The sequence below is a fragment of the Oryctolagus cuniculus genome, chromosome 1 (assembly GCF_051225735.1).
Source record: "Oryctolagus cuniculus isolate XC-2025 breed Fujian yellow rabbit chromosome 1, ASM5122573v1, whole genome shotgun sequence".
Classification (NCBI taxonomy): Eukaryota; Metazoa; Chordata; class Mammalia; order Lagomorpha; family Leporidae; genus Oryctolagus; species Oryctolagus cuniculus.
Window position 1 is genome coordinate 176979196 of NC_142867.1, and position 12869 is coordinate 176992064.

The following is a 12869-nucleotide window of genomic DNA, read 5'->3' on the forward strand; positions in this document are numbered from 1 at the left end:
TTGAGTCATTCTGTTCAGTCTCAACAAATTGGGATATTGAAGGTTTCCCTTTACCTTTTTTGAAAAAGCTTTTATTTAATGAATGCAAATTCCATAGGTACAACTTTAGGAATATACTCGTTCTTCCCCCCATACCCACACTCCCACCCCACTCCCATCACACCAGACAAGGATGCCTACTCTTGCCATTGCTATTCAATATAGTCCTGGAATATTTAGCCAGAGCCATTAGACAAGAAAAAGAAATCAAAGGGATTCAAATTGAGAATGAGGAAGTCAAACTATCCCTGACATGATTCTGTATATATAGGGAATCCAAAATACTCCACCAAGAGACTACTGGAACTCATAGAAGAGATTGGTAAAAAGTAGCAGGATATAAAATCAATACACAAAAATCAATAGCCTTTGTATACACAGACAGTAACAAGGCTGAGATTGACTTCTAAGATCAATTCCATTTACAATAGCTACAAAAAAATCAAATACCTTAGAATAAATTTAACCAAGGATGTCAAAAATCTCTATTATGAGAATTAAAATACATAAAAGAAAGAAATAGAAGATGGAAAAATCTTCCATGTTCATAAATTAGAAGGTGCAATATCATCAAAATGTCCATTTTTCCAAAAGCAATCTACAGATTCAATGTGATACCAATCAAAATACAAAAGACATTCTTCTGAGATCTAGAAAAAATTATGCTGGCCGGCGTCACAGCTCAATAGGTTAATCCTCCGCCTGTGGCACCGGCACACCAGGTTCTAGTCCCGGTCGGGGTGCTGGATTCTGTCCCGGTCGCTCCTCTTCTTGACCGGCTCTCTGATGTGGCACGGGAGTGCAGTGGAGGATGGCCCAAGTCCTTGGGCCCTGCACCTGCATGGGAGACCAGGAGAAGCACCTGGCTTCTGACTTCGGATCAGCGTGGTGTGCTGGCCGCAGCGCGCTGGCCACAGCAGCCATTGTGGGGTGAACCAATAGAAAAGGAAGACCTTTCTCTCTGTCTCTCTCTGTCCACTCTGCCTGTCAAAAAAAAAAAAAAAAAAAAAAGATGCTGAAATTCATATGGAAACACAGGAGACCTCGAATAGCTAAAGTGATCTTATACAACAAAAACAAAGCCAGAGGCATCACAACAGCAGATTTCAGGACATATTACAAGGCAGTTATAATCAAAACAGCCTGGCAATAGTACAAAATCAGATGGATAGACCAATGGAACAGAATAGAAACACCAGAAATCAATCTAAGCATCTACAAGCAACATATATTTAACCAAGGAGCTAAAACCATCCCTGGAGAAAGGACAGTCTCTTCAACAAATGGTGCTAGGAAAACTGGAATTCCACATGTATGAGTATGAAGCAGGACCCCTACCTTACACCTTACATGAAAATCCATTCAAAATGCATTAAAGATCTATCTAAATCTATGACCTGATACTATCAACTTATTAGAGAACATTGGGGAAACCCTGCAAAATATTGGCATAGGCAAAGAGTTCTTGGAAAGACCCCAGAGGCACAGGCAATCAAGGACAAAATCAACAGCTGAGATTACATCAAACTGAGAAGCTTCTGTACTGCAAAATAAACACTCAGGAAAGTGAAAAGGCAACTGACAGAATGGGAGAAATCATTTGCAAGCAAGGCAATTCATAAAGGATTAATAAGAAGAATATATAAAGAGATCCAGAAATTCAACAACAAAACAAATGACCCAGTTAAGAAATGGGCCAAAGACTTAAACAGACATTTTTCAAAAGAGGAAATCCAAATGGCCAACAGACACATGAAAAAAATGCTCAGTATCACTAGCCATCAGGAAAATGCGAATCAAAACCACAGTGAGGTTTCACCTCACCCTTGTTAGAATGGCTTTCATATAGAAATCAACAATGTTGACAAGGATGTGGGGAAACAGGTACTCTAACCCACTTTTGGTGGGAATGTAAACTGGTAAAACCACTATGGAAATCAGTTTGGAGATACCTCAGAAATCTGAACATAGACCTACGATATGACTCAGCCATCCCACTCCTGAAAATTTACCCAAGGGAAATGAAATCAGCAAATAAAAGTTATCTGCTCCCCTCCATGTATATTGCAGCTCAATTTACAATAGCTAAGACATGGAATCAACCTAAATGCCCATCAACTGAAGACTGGATAAAGAAAGTATGGGATACGTACTCTATGGAATACTACACAGTGGTAAAAAAAAATGAAATCCAGTCATTTGCAACAAAATGGAGCAATCTGGAAAACATTATACTTAGTGAAATAAGCAGGTACCAAAGGGACAAATATCATATGTTCTCCTTGATCTGTGAGAACTAACAGAGCACCTAAAAGGAAATCTGTAGAAGTGAAATGGACACTTTGAAAAGCAATGACTTGAACAGCCCTTGTCTTGACTGTTAAGGAACAGTTTTGTTTTGTTTTTTCTTAATGGAAAATGGGACTGGGACTGGGAATGTAAGAAGGAGGAGATAGTGGGATGAGAGGATGGGATGAGAGGATGGGAAGAATCACTATATTCCTAAAGTTGTACTTATGAAATTTGTACTCATTAAATAAATGGTTTCTTTTGGAGGAGGGGGAGCATGTCTAGAATTCACAATGGTGAATACTTGGGAAAGGCCACAGACACCTCAACCCTTTGGGAGGACTTGGAATGTCATTAACCACACTGAAGGCCCTATGCAATATCAGGAGCACTGCTCCAACAGAGTAGATCAGCATTAGGGAGATATTAATTTTAGCCATATGAAATTGTCGTTTTCCCAGTTAAAAACTTGTTGACTATCAATCATTCCATATAGTTCAAGAGCATGTATTATTAGGAAAATGGAGATGATCCTTAAATCCCACTGAAGAGGGAGTAGGGTTTCCCAAATGATAGACTCTAGTAACTAAAGTGGCTCTAGAGAAATATAGGCTGATGCATACAACATCTAGATACTAGCAATGGGAATACACACATGGGAGTGTTTTCAAGAGAGATGATTCCCTTGGACCACAAGAAACTTATAAAAAGGGTAATTTTGAATGTCTCCTTATAGATTCTAGGTTTCTTTGTTTTCCCCAGAGCATCATCATAACCACACATCTCAAAAAAATTAATCTTTTGACTCTGAGTGGAAGGATCTGATTAGAAGTAACTCAGTTTAAATATAAGATGTCCAAGGATCTAGCATTGTGGCATAGCAGGTAAAGCCACCACCTGCAATGCTGGCATCCCATATGGGTTCCGGGTCAATTTCCAGCTGCTCTACTTTCAATCCAGCACTCTTCTGACGGCCTAGAAAAAGCAGTGAAAGATGACTGACCCATGTTTTTGGGCCCCTATACCCACGTGGGACACCTAGATAAAGCTGATGTCTCTTACTTCAGCCTAGCCCAGCTCAGCCCTGGCCATTGTGGTCATCTTAGAAGTAACCAGCAGATGAAAAATCTGTCTCTCCCTTTCTCTCTGTAACTCTTTCAAAAACAAATAAATAAATCTTTAAAAGTAAATAGACAAGGGGCCAGCGCCGTGGCTCACTTGGCTAATCCTCTGCCTGCGGTGCCAGCATCCTGTATAGGCGCCGGGTTCTAGTCCCAGTGGCTCCTCTTCCAATCCAGCTCTCTGCTATGGCCCAGGAAGGCAGTGGAGGATGGCCCAGGTGCTTGGACTCCTGCACCCGCATGGGAGACCAGGAGGAAGCACCTGGCTCCTGGCTTCAGATCGGCGCAGCACGCCGGCTGTGGCAGCCATTTTGGGGGGGGTGAACCAACAGAAGACATCTCTCTCTCTCTCTCTCTCACTCGCTCTCTCTCTAACTCTACCTGTCAAATAAAAAAAAAGTAAATAGACAAATAAAATATGAGATCCCTGGCTCTCCCAAAGATTCTAGGCTGATAATCCTTAAAGGTTATAAGAAATAAAGTTACATGAACCAAATATCTTAAATGACCAAAATAAATGGACAAATATTTTGTCTCTCTGGTTTTTCTCTGAAACTTCAGTGTCCTGTAGGACCAGATCATTCATTAAAGTTGCTGTCTCTTACTCACCTCTACTTGGCACTGGGCTTTTTTCAAGATTTATTTATTTGAAAGGCAGAGTTACAGTGAGGGAGAGGCAGAGAAAGAGAGATCTTCTATCTGCTGGCTCACTACCCAGATGGCCACAATGGCTAGGGATGGGCCAGCACTGAGAAGAGACATGACCAGCTGGTCTCCAGCTGAGAAGTGGAGTTTTGTTAAGGGATCATCTTCACGTTATTTACAAATCAGACCAAACTTGACCATTCTTATCGCTCAGCAATGTGAAATAAATACATTCAGTTTATATTATATCTTAAATAGGAGAACCTAAAAGGACTGTTCTGCCTCTATGCACTTAATGGCTCAGTTTTTGAAAAGCCTCACCATAATGGGTCAAAGAAGGCTCAGTTTGTCATTGATGGCACTTTTCTTTGAAACAAAAATGTTAGCCCAAACCATGGACGTGTGCATCTGTAAAACCTCAGTCTACTTCTGGAGGACTCTCCCTGAGAAGCTTTTTGTTTCAAGTAGAAGCTAGTGGAGGGAAAACAAAGATGGCTAACACTGGGGGAAGTTGCCCTCAGAACTCAATGGAGGTGATAAAGTAAGATATTTCAACTTCAAAATGGAGGAAAGCAGGTATTACCAGCTGCAGAGGCCTCTGCATTGACAGATCACCACCTTGGGGATCATCTCAGACTCTGAAAATAAGGCTAACCAACTTGGGGTTTGTGAAAGGGCCACAGACCCAGCACTTTAGCCAGTGTCAACACAAGGCTGGTAACTGTGATCACCACAGGCATGAGCAGGAATGAGGACATCCACTGTGTAGCAAGCACCCAATACCGCAAGCCTAATGCCCAAACCCCAAAATCCATCTGGCCTTTGCCAAGCCTTGAAATAATAGATTTAAAATATCATAAATCATCTTCCCCCATTTGGGAGTTACACAGGGCAATTCCAGATGAGCTTGTGAGTTGAGAACACTCTGGAACATTTCAACAAAATATGTAAACAAATATATGATCCTAAGAAAATTTATAGGCCCCATTTTTTTGAACATTGCATTGCATTGTATCTATGTATGCCTGACTTTTCCATTTATCAAGGAGAGTCTTAAGAACAATGTCTTAAATATCTTTCCATTACAATGCTTACAATAGAGCCTGACACATCCTGGAAGTCCAATATATGTTTACTGAATGTGTGAATGAGTGAACATCCAACTTTATATTATTTTTCACATGCATCTGGTTTATTATAAAGTATATTCAAAGCATAAAGATTAACAGACAGATGAAGATGTACATTGGGTCCCAAGCACTGGTTTCCTGTCCCTGTGAAATTGGGGTGCATCATCCTCTTGTCACGTGGCTATTTCTCCAGTCTAGAAGCTCACCAAATTTCACAGTCTAGGGATTTTAAATGGAGGGATTGTCACAACATTCAACGTTATGACAGTGATGAAAAGAATTCATATCTTGACAGTAAATACTGCATATTACTTTCCTTTACCTTCAAAGATGTGGAAAGCTCTGACTCCAAAGAAGAGATATAATACATACTTTTTTTACCTTCCAGCCTAAGGATCCACATTTGGCACCAAGTATATTGAGAGTGAGGGAAAATACAAAAAGGAAACAAAATAAAAATAAAAGGCACTCATTGCAAGTATAGAGTAGAAAAGATGATTTTATCATGAAAACAAATAATAAAGATTCTTAACCCTTACTACAGTCAACATTTCAGCTGTTCCTACATGTGCACCTACATAGCTTTCCGCTTGAGGATGAGTAAAATAAATTATGTGGGGATGAGCAGAGTACTCAAGGAATGTAAAACAACTCTTAGGAAAAGAAACCTCAATAGAGTCCTCTGGAGCTTCATAGGAGAGACAGCAGTTTCTCTCCTCAGTTTCACAACTTACCCTTGGAGATTCAGTACTTTTTGATTACAGTGAACACTAATACCAAAGGAAACATAAAAATGTGACAGAAGTGCTACAGAATAAGGTATGAGGGGCACTGCAGGTATGAACCCAAAGAAACTTATACAAAGGGAAGATTGTATTGCTTTCAGCCCTACTGAAATTTAAAAATCAGCATTAAAAACAGAGACTCCAACAGAATGAATAAGTAGTTTGGAGATTCAGATTTTATAGTTAAGAAAGTTCAGGGATGCTACCCAAGTAAAGATAAGAAACTGCCAAGAAAAAGTAATATACGGTCAAAGCAGAAACATAAAAAAGGGATAGGAACAGCATTTTACTGTGCTTCCCCATATTGAGATTTGGTTTAGAACTTTATAAAGTGCTTTGGAGGAAATTTATAACATGTTTCCTCAATTACATAATTTCAGAAAGTCACAGTCATTGACAGTAGCATCTGCTGAAATTACATTAGAAAAGTACATAATAGAAATTTTGAAAGGAAATTTTAAAATATCTGGTGGGTTTGGCTGTGGATTCAGAAAGAAAAGAGCATTTCAGCTCTAAAGCTGATGTGTTTATCAAACTGTAAGGACATCAACTTTGTATATGCCAAATAATATGAACTAATTACATTAAGTGACTTGTTCACAAGCATGTGATTGTTGATCATTTCTGAGAATTTTGAAATACATATACATATATATATGTGTGTGTGTGTATATATACATATATATTTGAAAGGGAGAGTTTCAGAAAGGAAGAGACAGAGCAAAGAGAGATCTTCTATCTGATGCTTTACTCTCCAAAGAGCTGCAACTGTTAGGGCTGAACCAGGACAAATCCAGGAGTCTGTAACTCCATCCATGTCTCCCACACAGGTGGCAGGGGCCCAAATACGTGTGCCATCTTCTACTGTTGTCACATGTGCATTAACAGGAACCTAGATGGGAAGCAGAGCTGCCAGGATTTGAATCAGTGCTTGTATGGGATGCCAGCATCACAGAAGGCAGCTTTGCCCACTGAACCACAATGTCAGTCCCTGCAATGATAATTCTTGATTGTTCTAATCCCCCCTTTAATATAGATAACCAAATAGACCACAGTCCTAGCTTCCCAAGCATGTAATTATCTATTTATATGTGGACATGAATTAGTAGAAATTGATTGCTTTAATGTTCATCTGAACAATGTTAACCAAACATATTTCAAATATTTGCCCTAAACAAAATGAATTTCCACACAGTCACACACTAATCATACCTGACTATATGAATTATACAAAACTGGAAGCATGCTTTCACTTTAAATAACTTAAGATATTACACTATATCATCAATATTAGCAATAGTAAAGCTAAGAATAATCAGAGCTATTTAATGTGGTCTAAATCTTAGGAAAATCAAGAGAAATTTTTACATGTCTATCATAACATAAATCTTGACAAATGGGAGCATGGAGACCAGATTCAGTTTATGTGAAATCTTCTTTGTTATAAGCAAAAATAACCTGTGCTAAATCTCTTGGGTTAGCAGTAGTAAAAGCAGATCAAAACAACACAGAAAATAGAAAAGTAGAAGAATAAAAATAAGAACAAATTAACCAAATCCCTGAAGAGACCAGGATTTAGAAGACAGATTTTCTCAACAGCAAAATAGGTTATAACCTTGACTGTTTTATTGTGGGTTTTTTTTTTAATATCTTTTATTAGAACATCAAAAGCAATGCTAAACTGTTACTTAGAATACACACAACCCCTTTCCGAGTGGCTGGTGTGAAGAGTCCCAGCTCCTCTGCTTTTGATCCATTTTCCTGTTAATGTGCATTCTGGGAGGCAGCAGATAATGGCTCAAGTACTTGGGTCACCCACATAGGAGACCTAGATGCAGTTCCAGGAGCCCAGCTTTGGCCCAGTCCAGCCCTGGCAGTTACAGGCCCTTGAGGAGTGAACTAGTAAGTGGAAGACTGACCTCTTTCTCTCTCTCTCTTAAATAAAATGAAAATAAGTTTTGTGAGTAAAAAAAGTGTGATTTAAATTAACTCATGTTATTTTTCATGAGAAAACTATTTGTTGAATATTCATCATTCCTCTTTTATAATAGAAAAAATATAGAGATTGCTCTGAGGACTTCACCTATATCTAGATCTTAAAAAATCTCAATATTAAGACAGCTATTTGTATTAAATGATTATATAAGCATTATTAATATAGAGATCAAACATTTTTTCTTGGCCTCTGTGATTCCTTTTGGTATTAATGAACAACTATTAGTAACGTCTGTGTCTTCATGAAGCCAAATTACTAGAAAATCACTAGGTTGTTATAATCACTCACAGACTTAAATTAAGCTATCAATATTTTCAATAATGCATTTCACTCATTTTAAATGTTCAGTTAGATAAGCATTTCCTTTCTCCACTCGCTCCAGCTATTGCTAATTCAATACAGTCATTGCATAGGGTACCATGCTTCTCTCAGGCCAATAATTAAAACCACAATTCATAAGCAAAAGCTCATCATTGCTAGCTTGTTGGAACTGACCACATTCACAGTAGCAATTTAACCTGATAATCATAAATTTGACTGCCTCAATCATTCATTCTAAAAATCATTCCTCTCATATCATAGAAATTTCCCCCAAAAACTTCTAGAAATCTCATGATAATCCAGGTTGGTTCTCCCTTTAGGCTGGTACCCAGGGCTGTTTCTAGCACAAGAAAAGTTCATGAGCCATTATCTCTACATTTGTACTTGGAGATGTTCCAGAGTTTCCACTCTGCATACGTTCATCAGCATGATATCTTGTAAGGTTGATATTGATATAAGTTTCAAGGAATTACACATTAGTACTAGCTAAATTTTTCCAGTTTCACTTCTCCATTCATACCTTTTAAAATGGAATATGCTAGCTTTCCCTTAACTCACATTTCAAGTGTCATATAACAAATATTACTAAGAAAATAGCAATTGACATTAGAATTCTTAAGAATTAAAATTGTATACCATTGCAAAAAAGATACTAGATTTCCAGAGCCTTAAACCCAAGGTCCTTTCAATAACAAACCCATTGTGGAACTCAGTTTCCGCACTCTGAGGGCATTGACCTAAATGCCTCTGAAATGTCCTCTAAGTATAGCATCTCAAGATCACACGAGACTTTTGAGATGGAACAATGTATTTAGATCTAAGTGTCACTTCCTGTGAGCCCCTGCTTTCTGAGAACTTTCTTTCCTTCTGTACTTAAGTCCCATCATTTGTTGAGAGAACAAAGAAACTATAGTGCTTATAGAACAACCAGTATTCCAAGATTACTGATACTTGATTTTGAAAGGCAAATGGAGACAAAACTTTCACTTAAAAACCCACACGAAGCAAAGCATCCTACAGCCTTCATGAAGCTCTTTGTAAATTGCTTCCCCCTGCTGCCCCTCACCTCCTACCTCCCAGATCTGCACTACTGATGGCAGTCAAGTGCTTAGGCACATGAGAACCAACAGAGGAGATGGAGCAAGGCCACCACCACCTTTCATCATTGTACGTTTTATCCAAAGTCAGTGATAATTAACTCGATGTCCGGTAGATAGTGGTTAACTACTTACCAAGCTTCAGATGAGAAAGGAAAAAGAAAATGGAGGAAGGGGAGAAAAGACAATCAAAATAATTACACCCCGCATATTGTTACTGGGACTATTAAATGGTATAGTCTTTATGGAATACAATAGGGAGGTAAACATTTAAACATTACCATATACCAATTAAGGATTACCACATGATTCAGTAGTTCCCTTTGCAGGTATATACTTCAATAACTTTAAGTCAGAGATTCAGAAAGATATTTGAACACCAATGTTCACAGAAAACATTATTTACAATAGTCACACATGAATGTCCATCAGGAGATAAATGGCTGAACAAAATGTAAAATACATACATGACAGGATATCATTCAGCCTTAAAAAAAATGAAACATGTTACATCATGGATGAAACTTGCCGATATTATACTAAGTGAAGTGAGCCAGTCACAATAAAACAAATAGTGTATGAGTCTATTTATATGAAGTGCCTAGAGTAGTCAGACTCGTGGAGATGGGAAGTGAGGACGAAATGGGAAGTGTTGTTTAACAGGTACAGAACTTCGAATTAGGAGATGGACACGTTCTGTAGATGGATGCTGATGGCTGCACAACAGTGAGGATGCACTTAATGCCATAGAGCAATACACCTAAGAAATGGTAAACATGGTAAATTTTGTTATTTATATTTTAACACAATAAAAAATTATTCACAAAAGAATCAAAGTTTTTTTATTACATATTTTTACTCCTCCAACCTGGGAAAGCTGACTACATTCTCTATTTCAATATTGCTGGGAAATAAATTTGATGTTCCAAGAAACTCCCCCCTAGTTTTAAAAGAGTTGAATGAAAAGAAACAGCTGGATTAGAAGCAATCATAGAATCCTCCACATAAGAGACTATGAACAGACACAGATAGCCTACACACTTCAGATGCCATAAAAACAGGCACCAGAAACAAGTCTACTCTCCCAGTGGAACAGTCACATTCATTTTTACAGTTGTTGACAATGCCTTATGAGTTCAGGGGTCTAGAATACTAGCTATACTCAAAGAGAAATAGGCCCTAAGATCAGCATTAGTAATCAGTGGAGTGGAATGATGATGAGATAATATGGAAACTGAAATTTGAAATTCTGCAGCAAACTGGTCCTGGTTAGAATTCAAACAATTATGCAGCTACAACCAAAAAGAAAAAATGCTTCACCACACTATTAGGAATAAAGGCAATGTTTATTATTGTACAAAGGTTAGGGATAAATTATCCAGATTGCCTTTCAAATTGATTAAATTGCCTTATTAAATTGCTCAGCTTGTCCAGAGCTAAAGACAAATAAAAGAATAGGATGTCAGAAGAGAAGGAACCATACAGATCATCTCATTACAACACACCATGTTAATTAGAGAGCTAAAAGTCAGATTTACATGATTTGCTTAAAGATATAGGGCAGAGTGCAAGTCATTGAATCTCTTAGCTAGTTCACACCACATTACATAATGCTAGTGAAGTAATTGCACAGAAGAAGAGTTAATATTCAGAGAATAAAAATCATATTTAAAAACAAAAGAAGGTAAATGTGGTCTTTTCATTTAGTTAGCTATCATTTTGGATCTATTATTAAATATGTTTAATACAAAGTACTTTGAAATATTATAGTTTTTAAAAGTATTTTAATGCCATAAAGAAGAAACACCATTGGGGCCAGCACTGTGGCACAGTGGGTTAACGCCATGGCCTGAAGTGCCAGCATCCCATATGGACGCCGGTTTGAAACCCAGCTGCTCCACTTCCGATCCAGCTCTCTGCTTGGGAAAGCAGTAGACGATGGCCCAAGTCCTTGAGCCCCTGCACCCATGTGAGAGACCTGGAAGAAGGTCCTGGCTCCTGGCTTCAGATCGGCACAGCCCTGGCCATTGTGGCCAACTGGGGAGTGAACCATCAGATGGAATACTTTTCTCTCTCTCTTTCTCTCTCTCTCTGCTCTCTCTCTGTGAAACTCTGACTTTCAAATGAATAAATAAATCTTTAAAAAAATGAAACACCGTAATATTGAGTGGGTTCTATAAATGCTAATCTCTAAACGCCGACTTTCTGAAAGTTTTTCTGTATTCACTGATATCTTATATTCTTTGTCTAAAAATTGATTGGAAAGGAAAACATTGAAATCTTCCGTGTCTGGGATTCTGATTTTTGTGTTTGAACAATATATTTTTTGTAACTCATCAAAACAAATCTTCCTTTAAAGGCATAGCTTTAGAACAGGGTTAGTTAGCAGACAAACCAAGGCACCTACTTATAACTTATTCTAATTAAATTTGAAAATTGTCCCCAAGGCATTGAAACAAGAGTATGGATAAAAGGTGTAAGTGTATGATTTTGTGTATGTCACCTGTAATGTCCACATGATGTATTTTCAGATATCAATAATTCTCAATTTTTGGTTGAAATTTCACTTCAAAAGAAAAATAAAACTTTCTAGAGAATTATTGTTATGCCATGCCCAAATATTATTTAAAATTAAGTTCCAGTTGCCTAGGAGACAGCAAAGAGCAGAGTACTCTCCTTGGCTTACTTCCTATATAGTTATCACTATCACATTTGTCTATAGATCCTCACTGAAGTAGAGCAGAGACATGGGATCTTCCCCTCCCAAACCTGAAAAAGTATTTAATACCAAAGTCCTCATCTTTATTTTACAAAAGAATATACATTCACCATTTCACAGCTAACTAGTAAGAACAAGGACAAAAATTTTGACCTTCTGTCACTGAAGATAGATTCAGTCATTTCCTATACACACACACACACACACATATATATAGAATATGTATCATAAAGTCTTATAAATTAAAAATCTCCTATAATAAAAGAAATATTCCTTAACAATATGAGAAACAAAACATTTTCTGTAAAGTATATTTCCATGTCATAGAAAAGATTAACATAAAAAAATCTAATTTAGTGGATGGCTGGCTCCTGGCTCCATTTGTCATACTGAGACTTAAGTCTTGGGCCTTCAAATAAAATGTTCTTTAATCCTAAAATATTTGCTTTTAATTAGAACTCGACCAAGGACAAGCTGGAACAGTTGATAAAACATAAAAAGAGATCTTCAAAAAGTTTATGGAAGTCCAAATAATTTGCACCCAAGTAAATTTATCCTTTAATTCTCACTTTCCATGAACTTTCGAATATGCTTATTTACTTCCAGCATGAAAGCTTCCTTCTCAGAGGTTTCCTTCATCATTCCTCTTCCTTTACTCTGTTCTTCAAGTCCATTGTTTTCTACAGCTCCCTCCCACAGTCTGAGACTCTCTCCTACAACTCCCTAC

At 37.7% G+C, this 12869-nt stretch overlaps 1 long non-coding RNA gene across 15 annotated transcripts in view; it reads right to left on the bottom strand.

The window, feature by feature from the left end:
- Positions 1-12869, bottom strand: part of LOC149128769 (uncharacterized) — a 76655-nt gene that overhangs the window by 48638 nt on the left and 15148 nt on the right. The window contains exon 3 of one of the 15 annotated variants that reach the window (XR_016223644.1): positions 147-1023. The exons of 12 other annotated variants lie outside the window; for them this stretch is intronic. This is a non-coding gene — a long non-coding RNA (uncharacterized LOC149128769). Of the gene's footprint in view, positions 1-146; positions 1024-5295; positions 5444-9650; positions 10184-12869 lie in introns of those variants that run through there. 2 more of the 15 variants (XR_016223651.1, XR_016223635.1) reach the window with 2 other exon arrangements.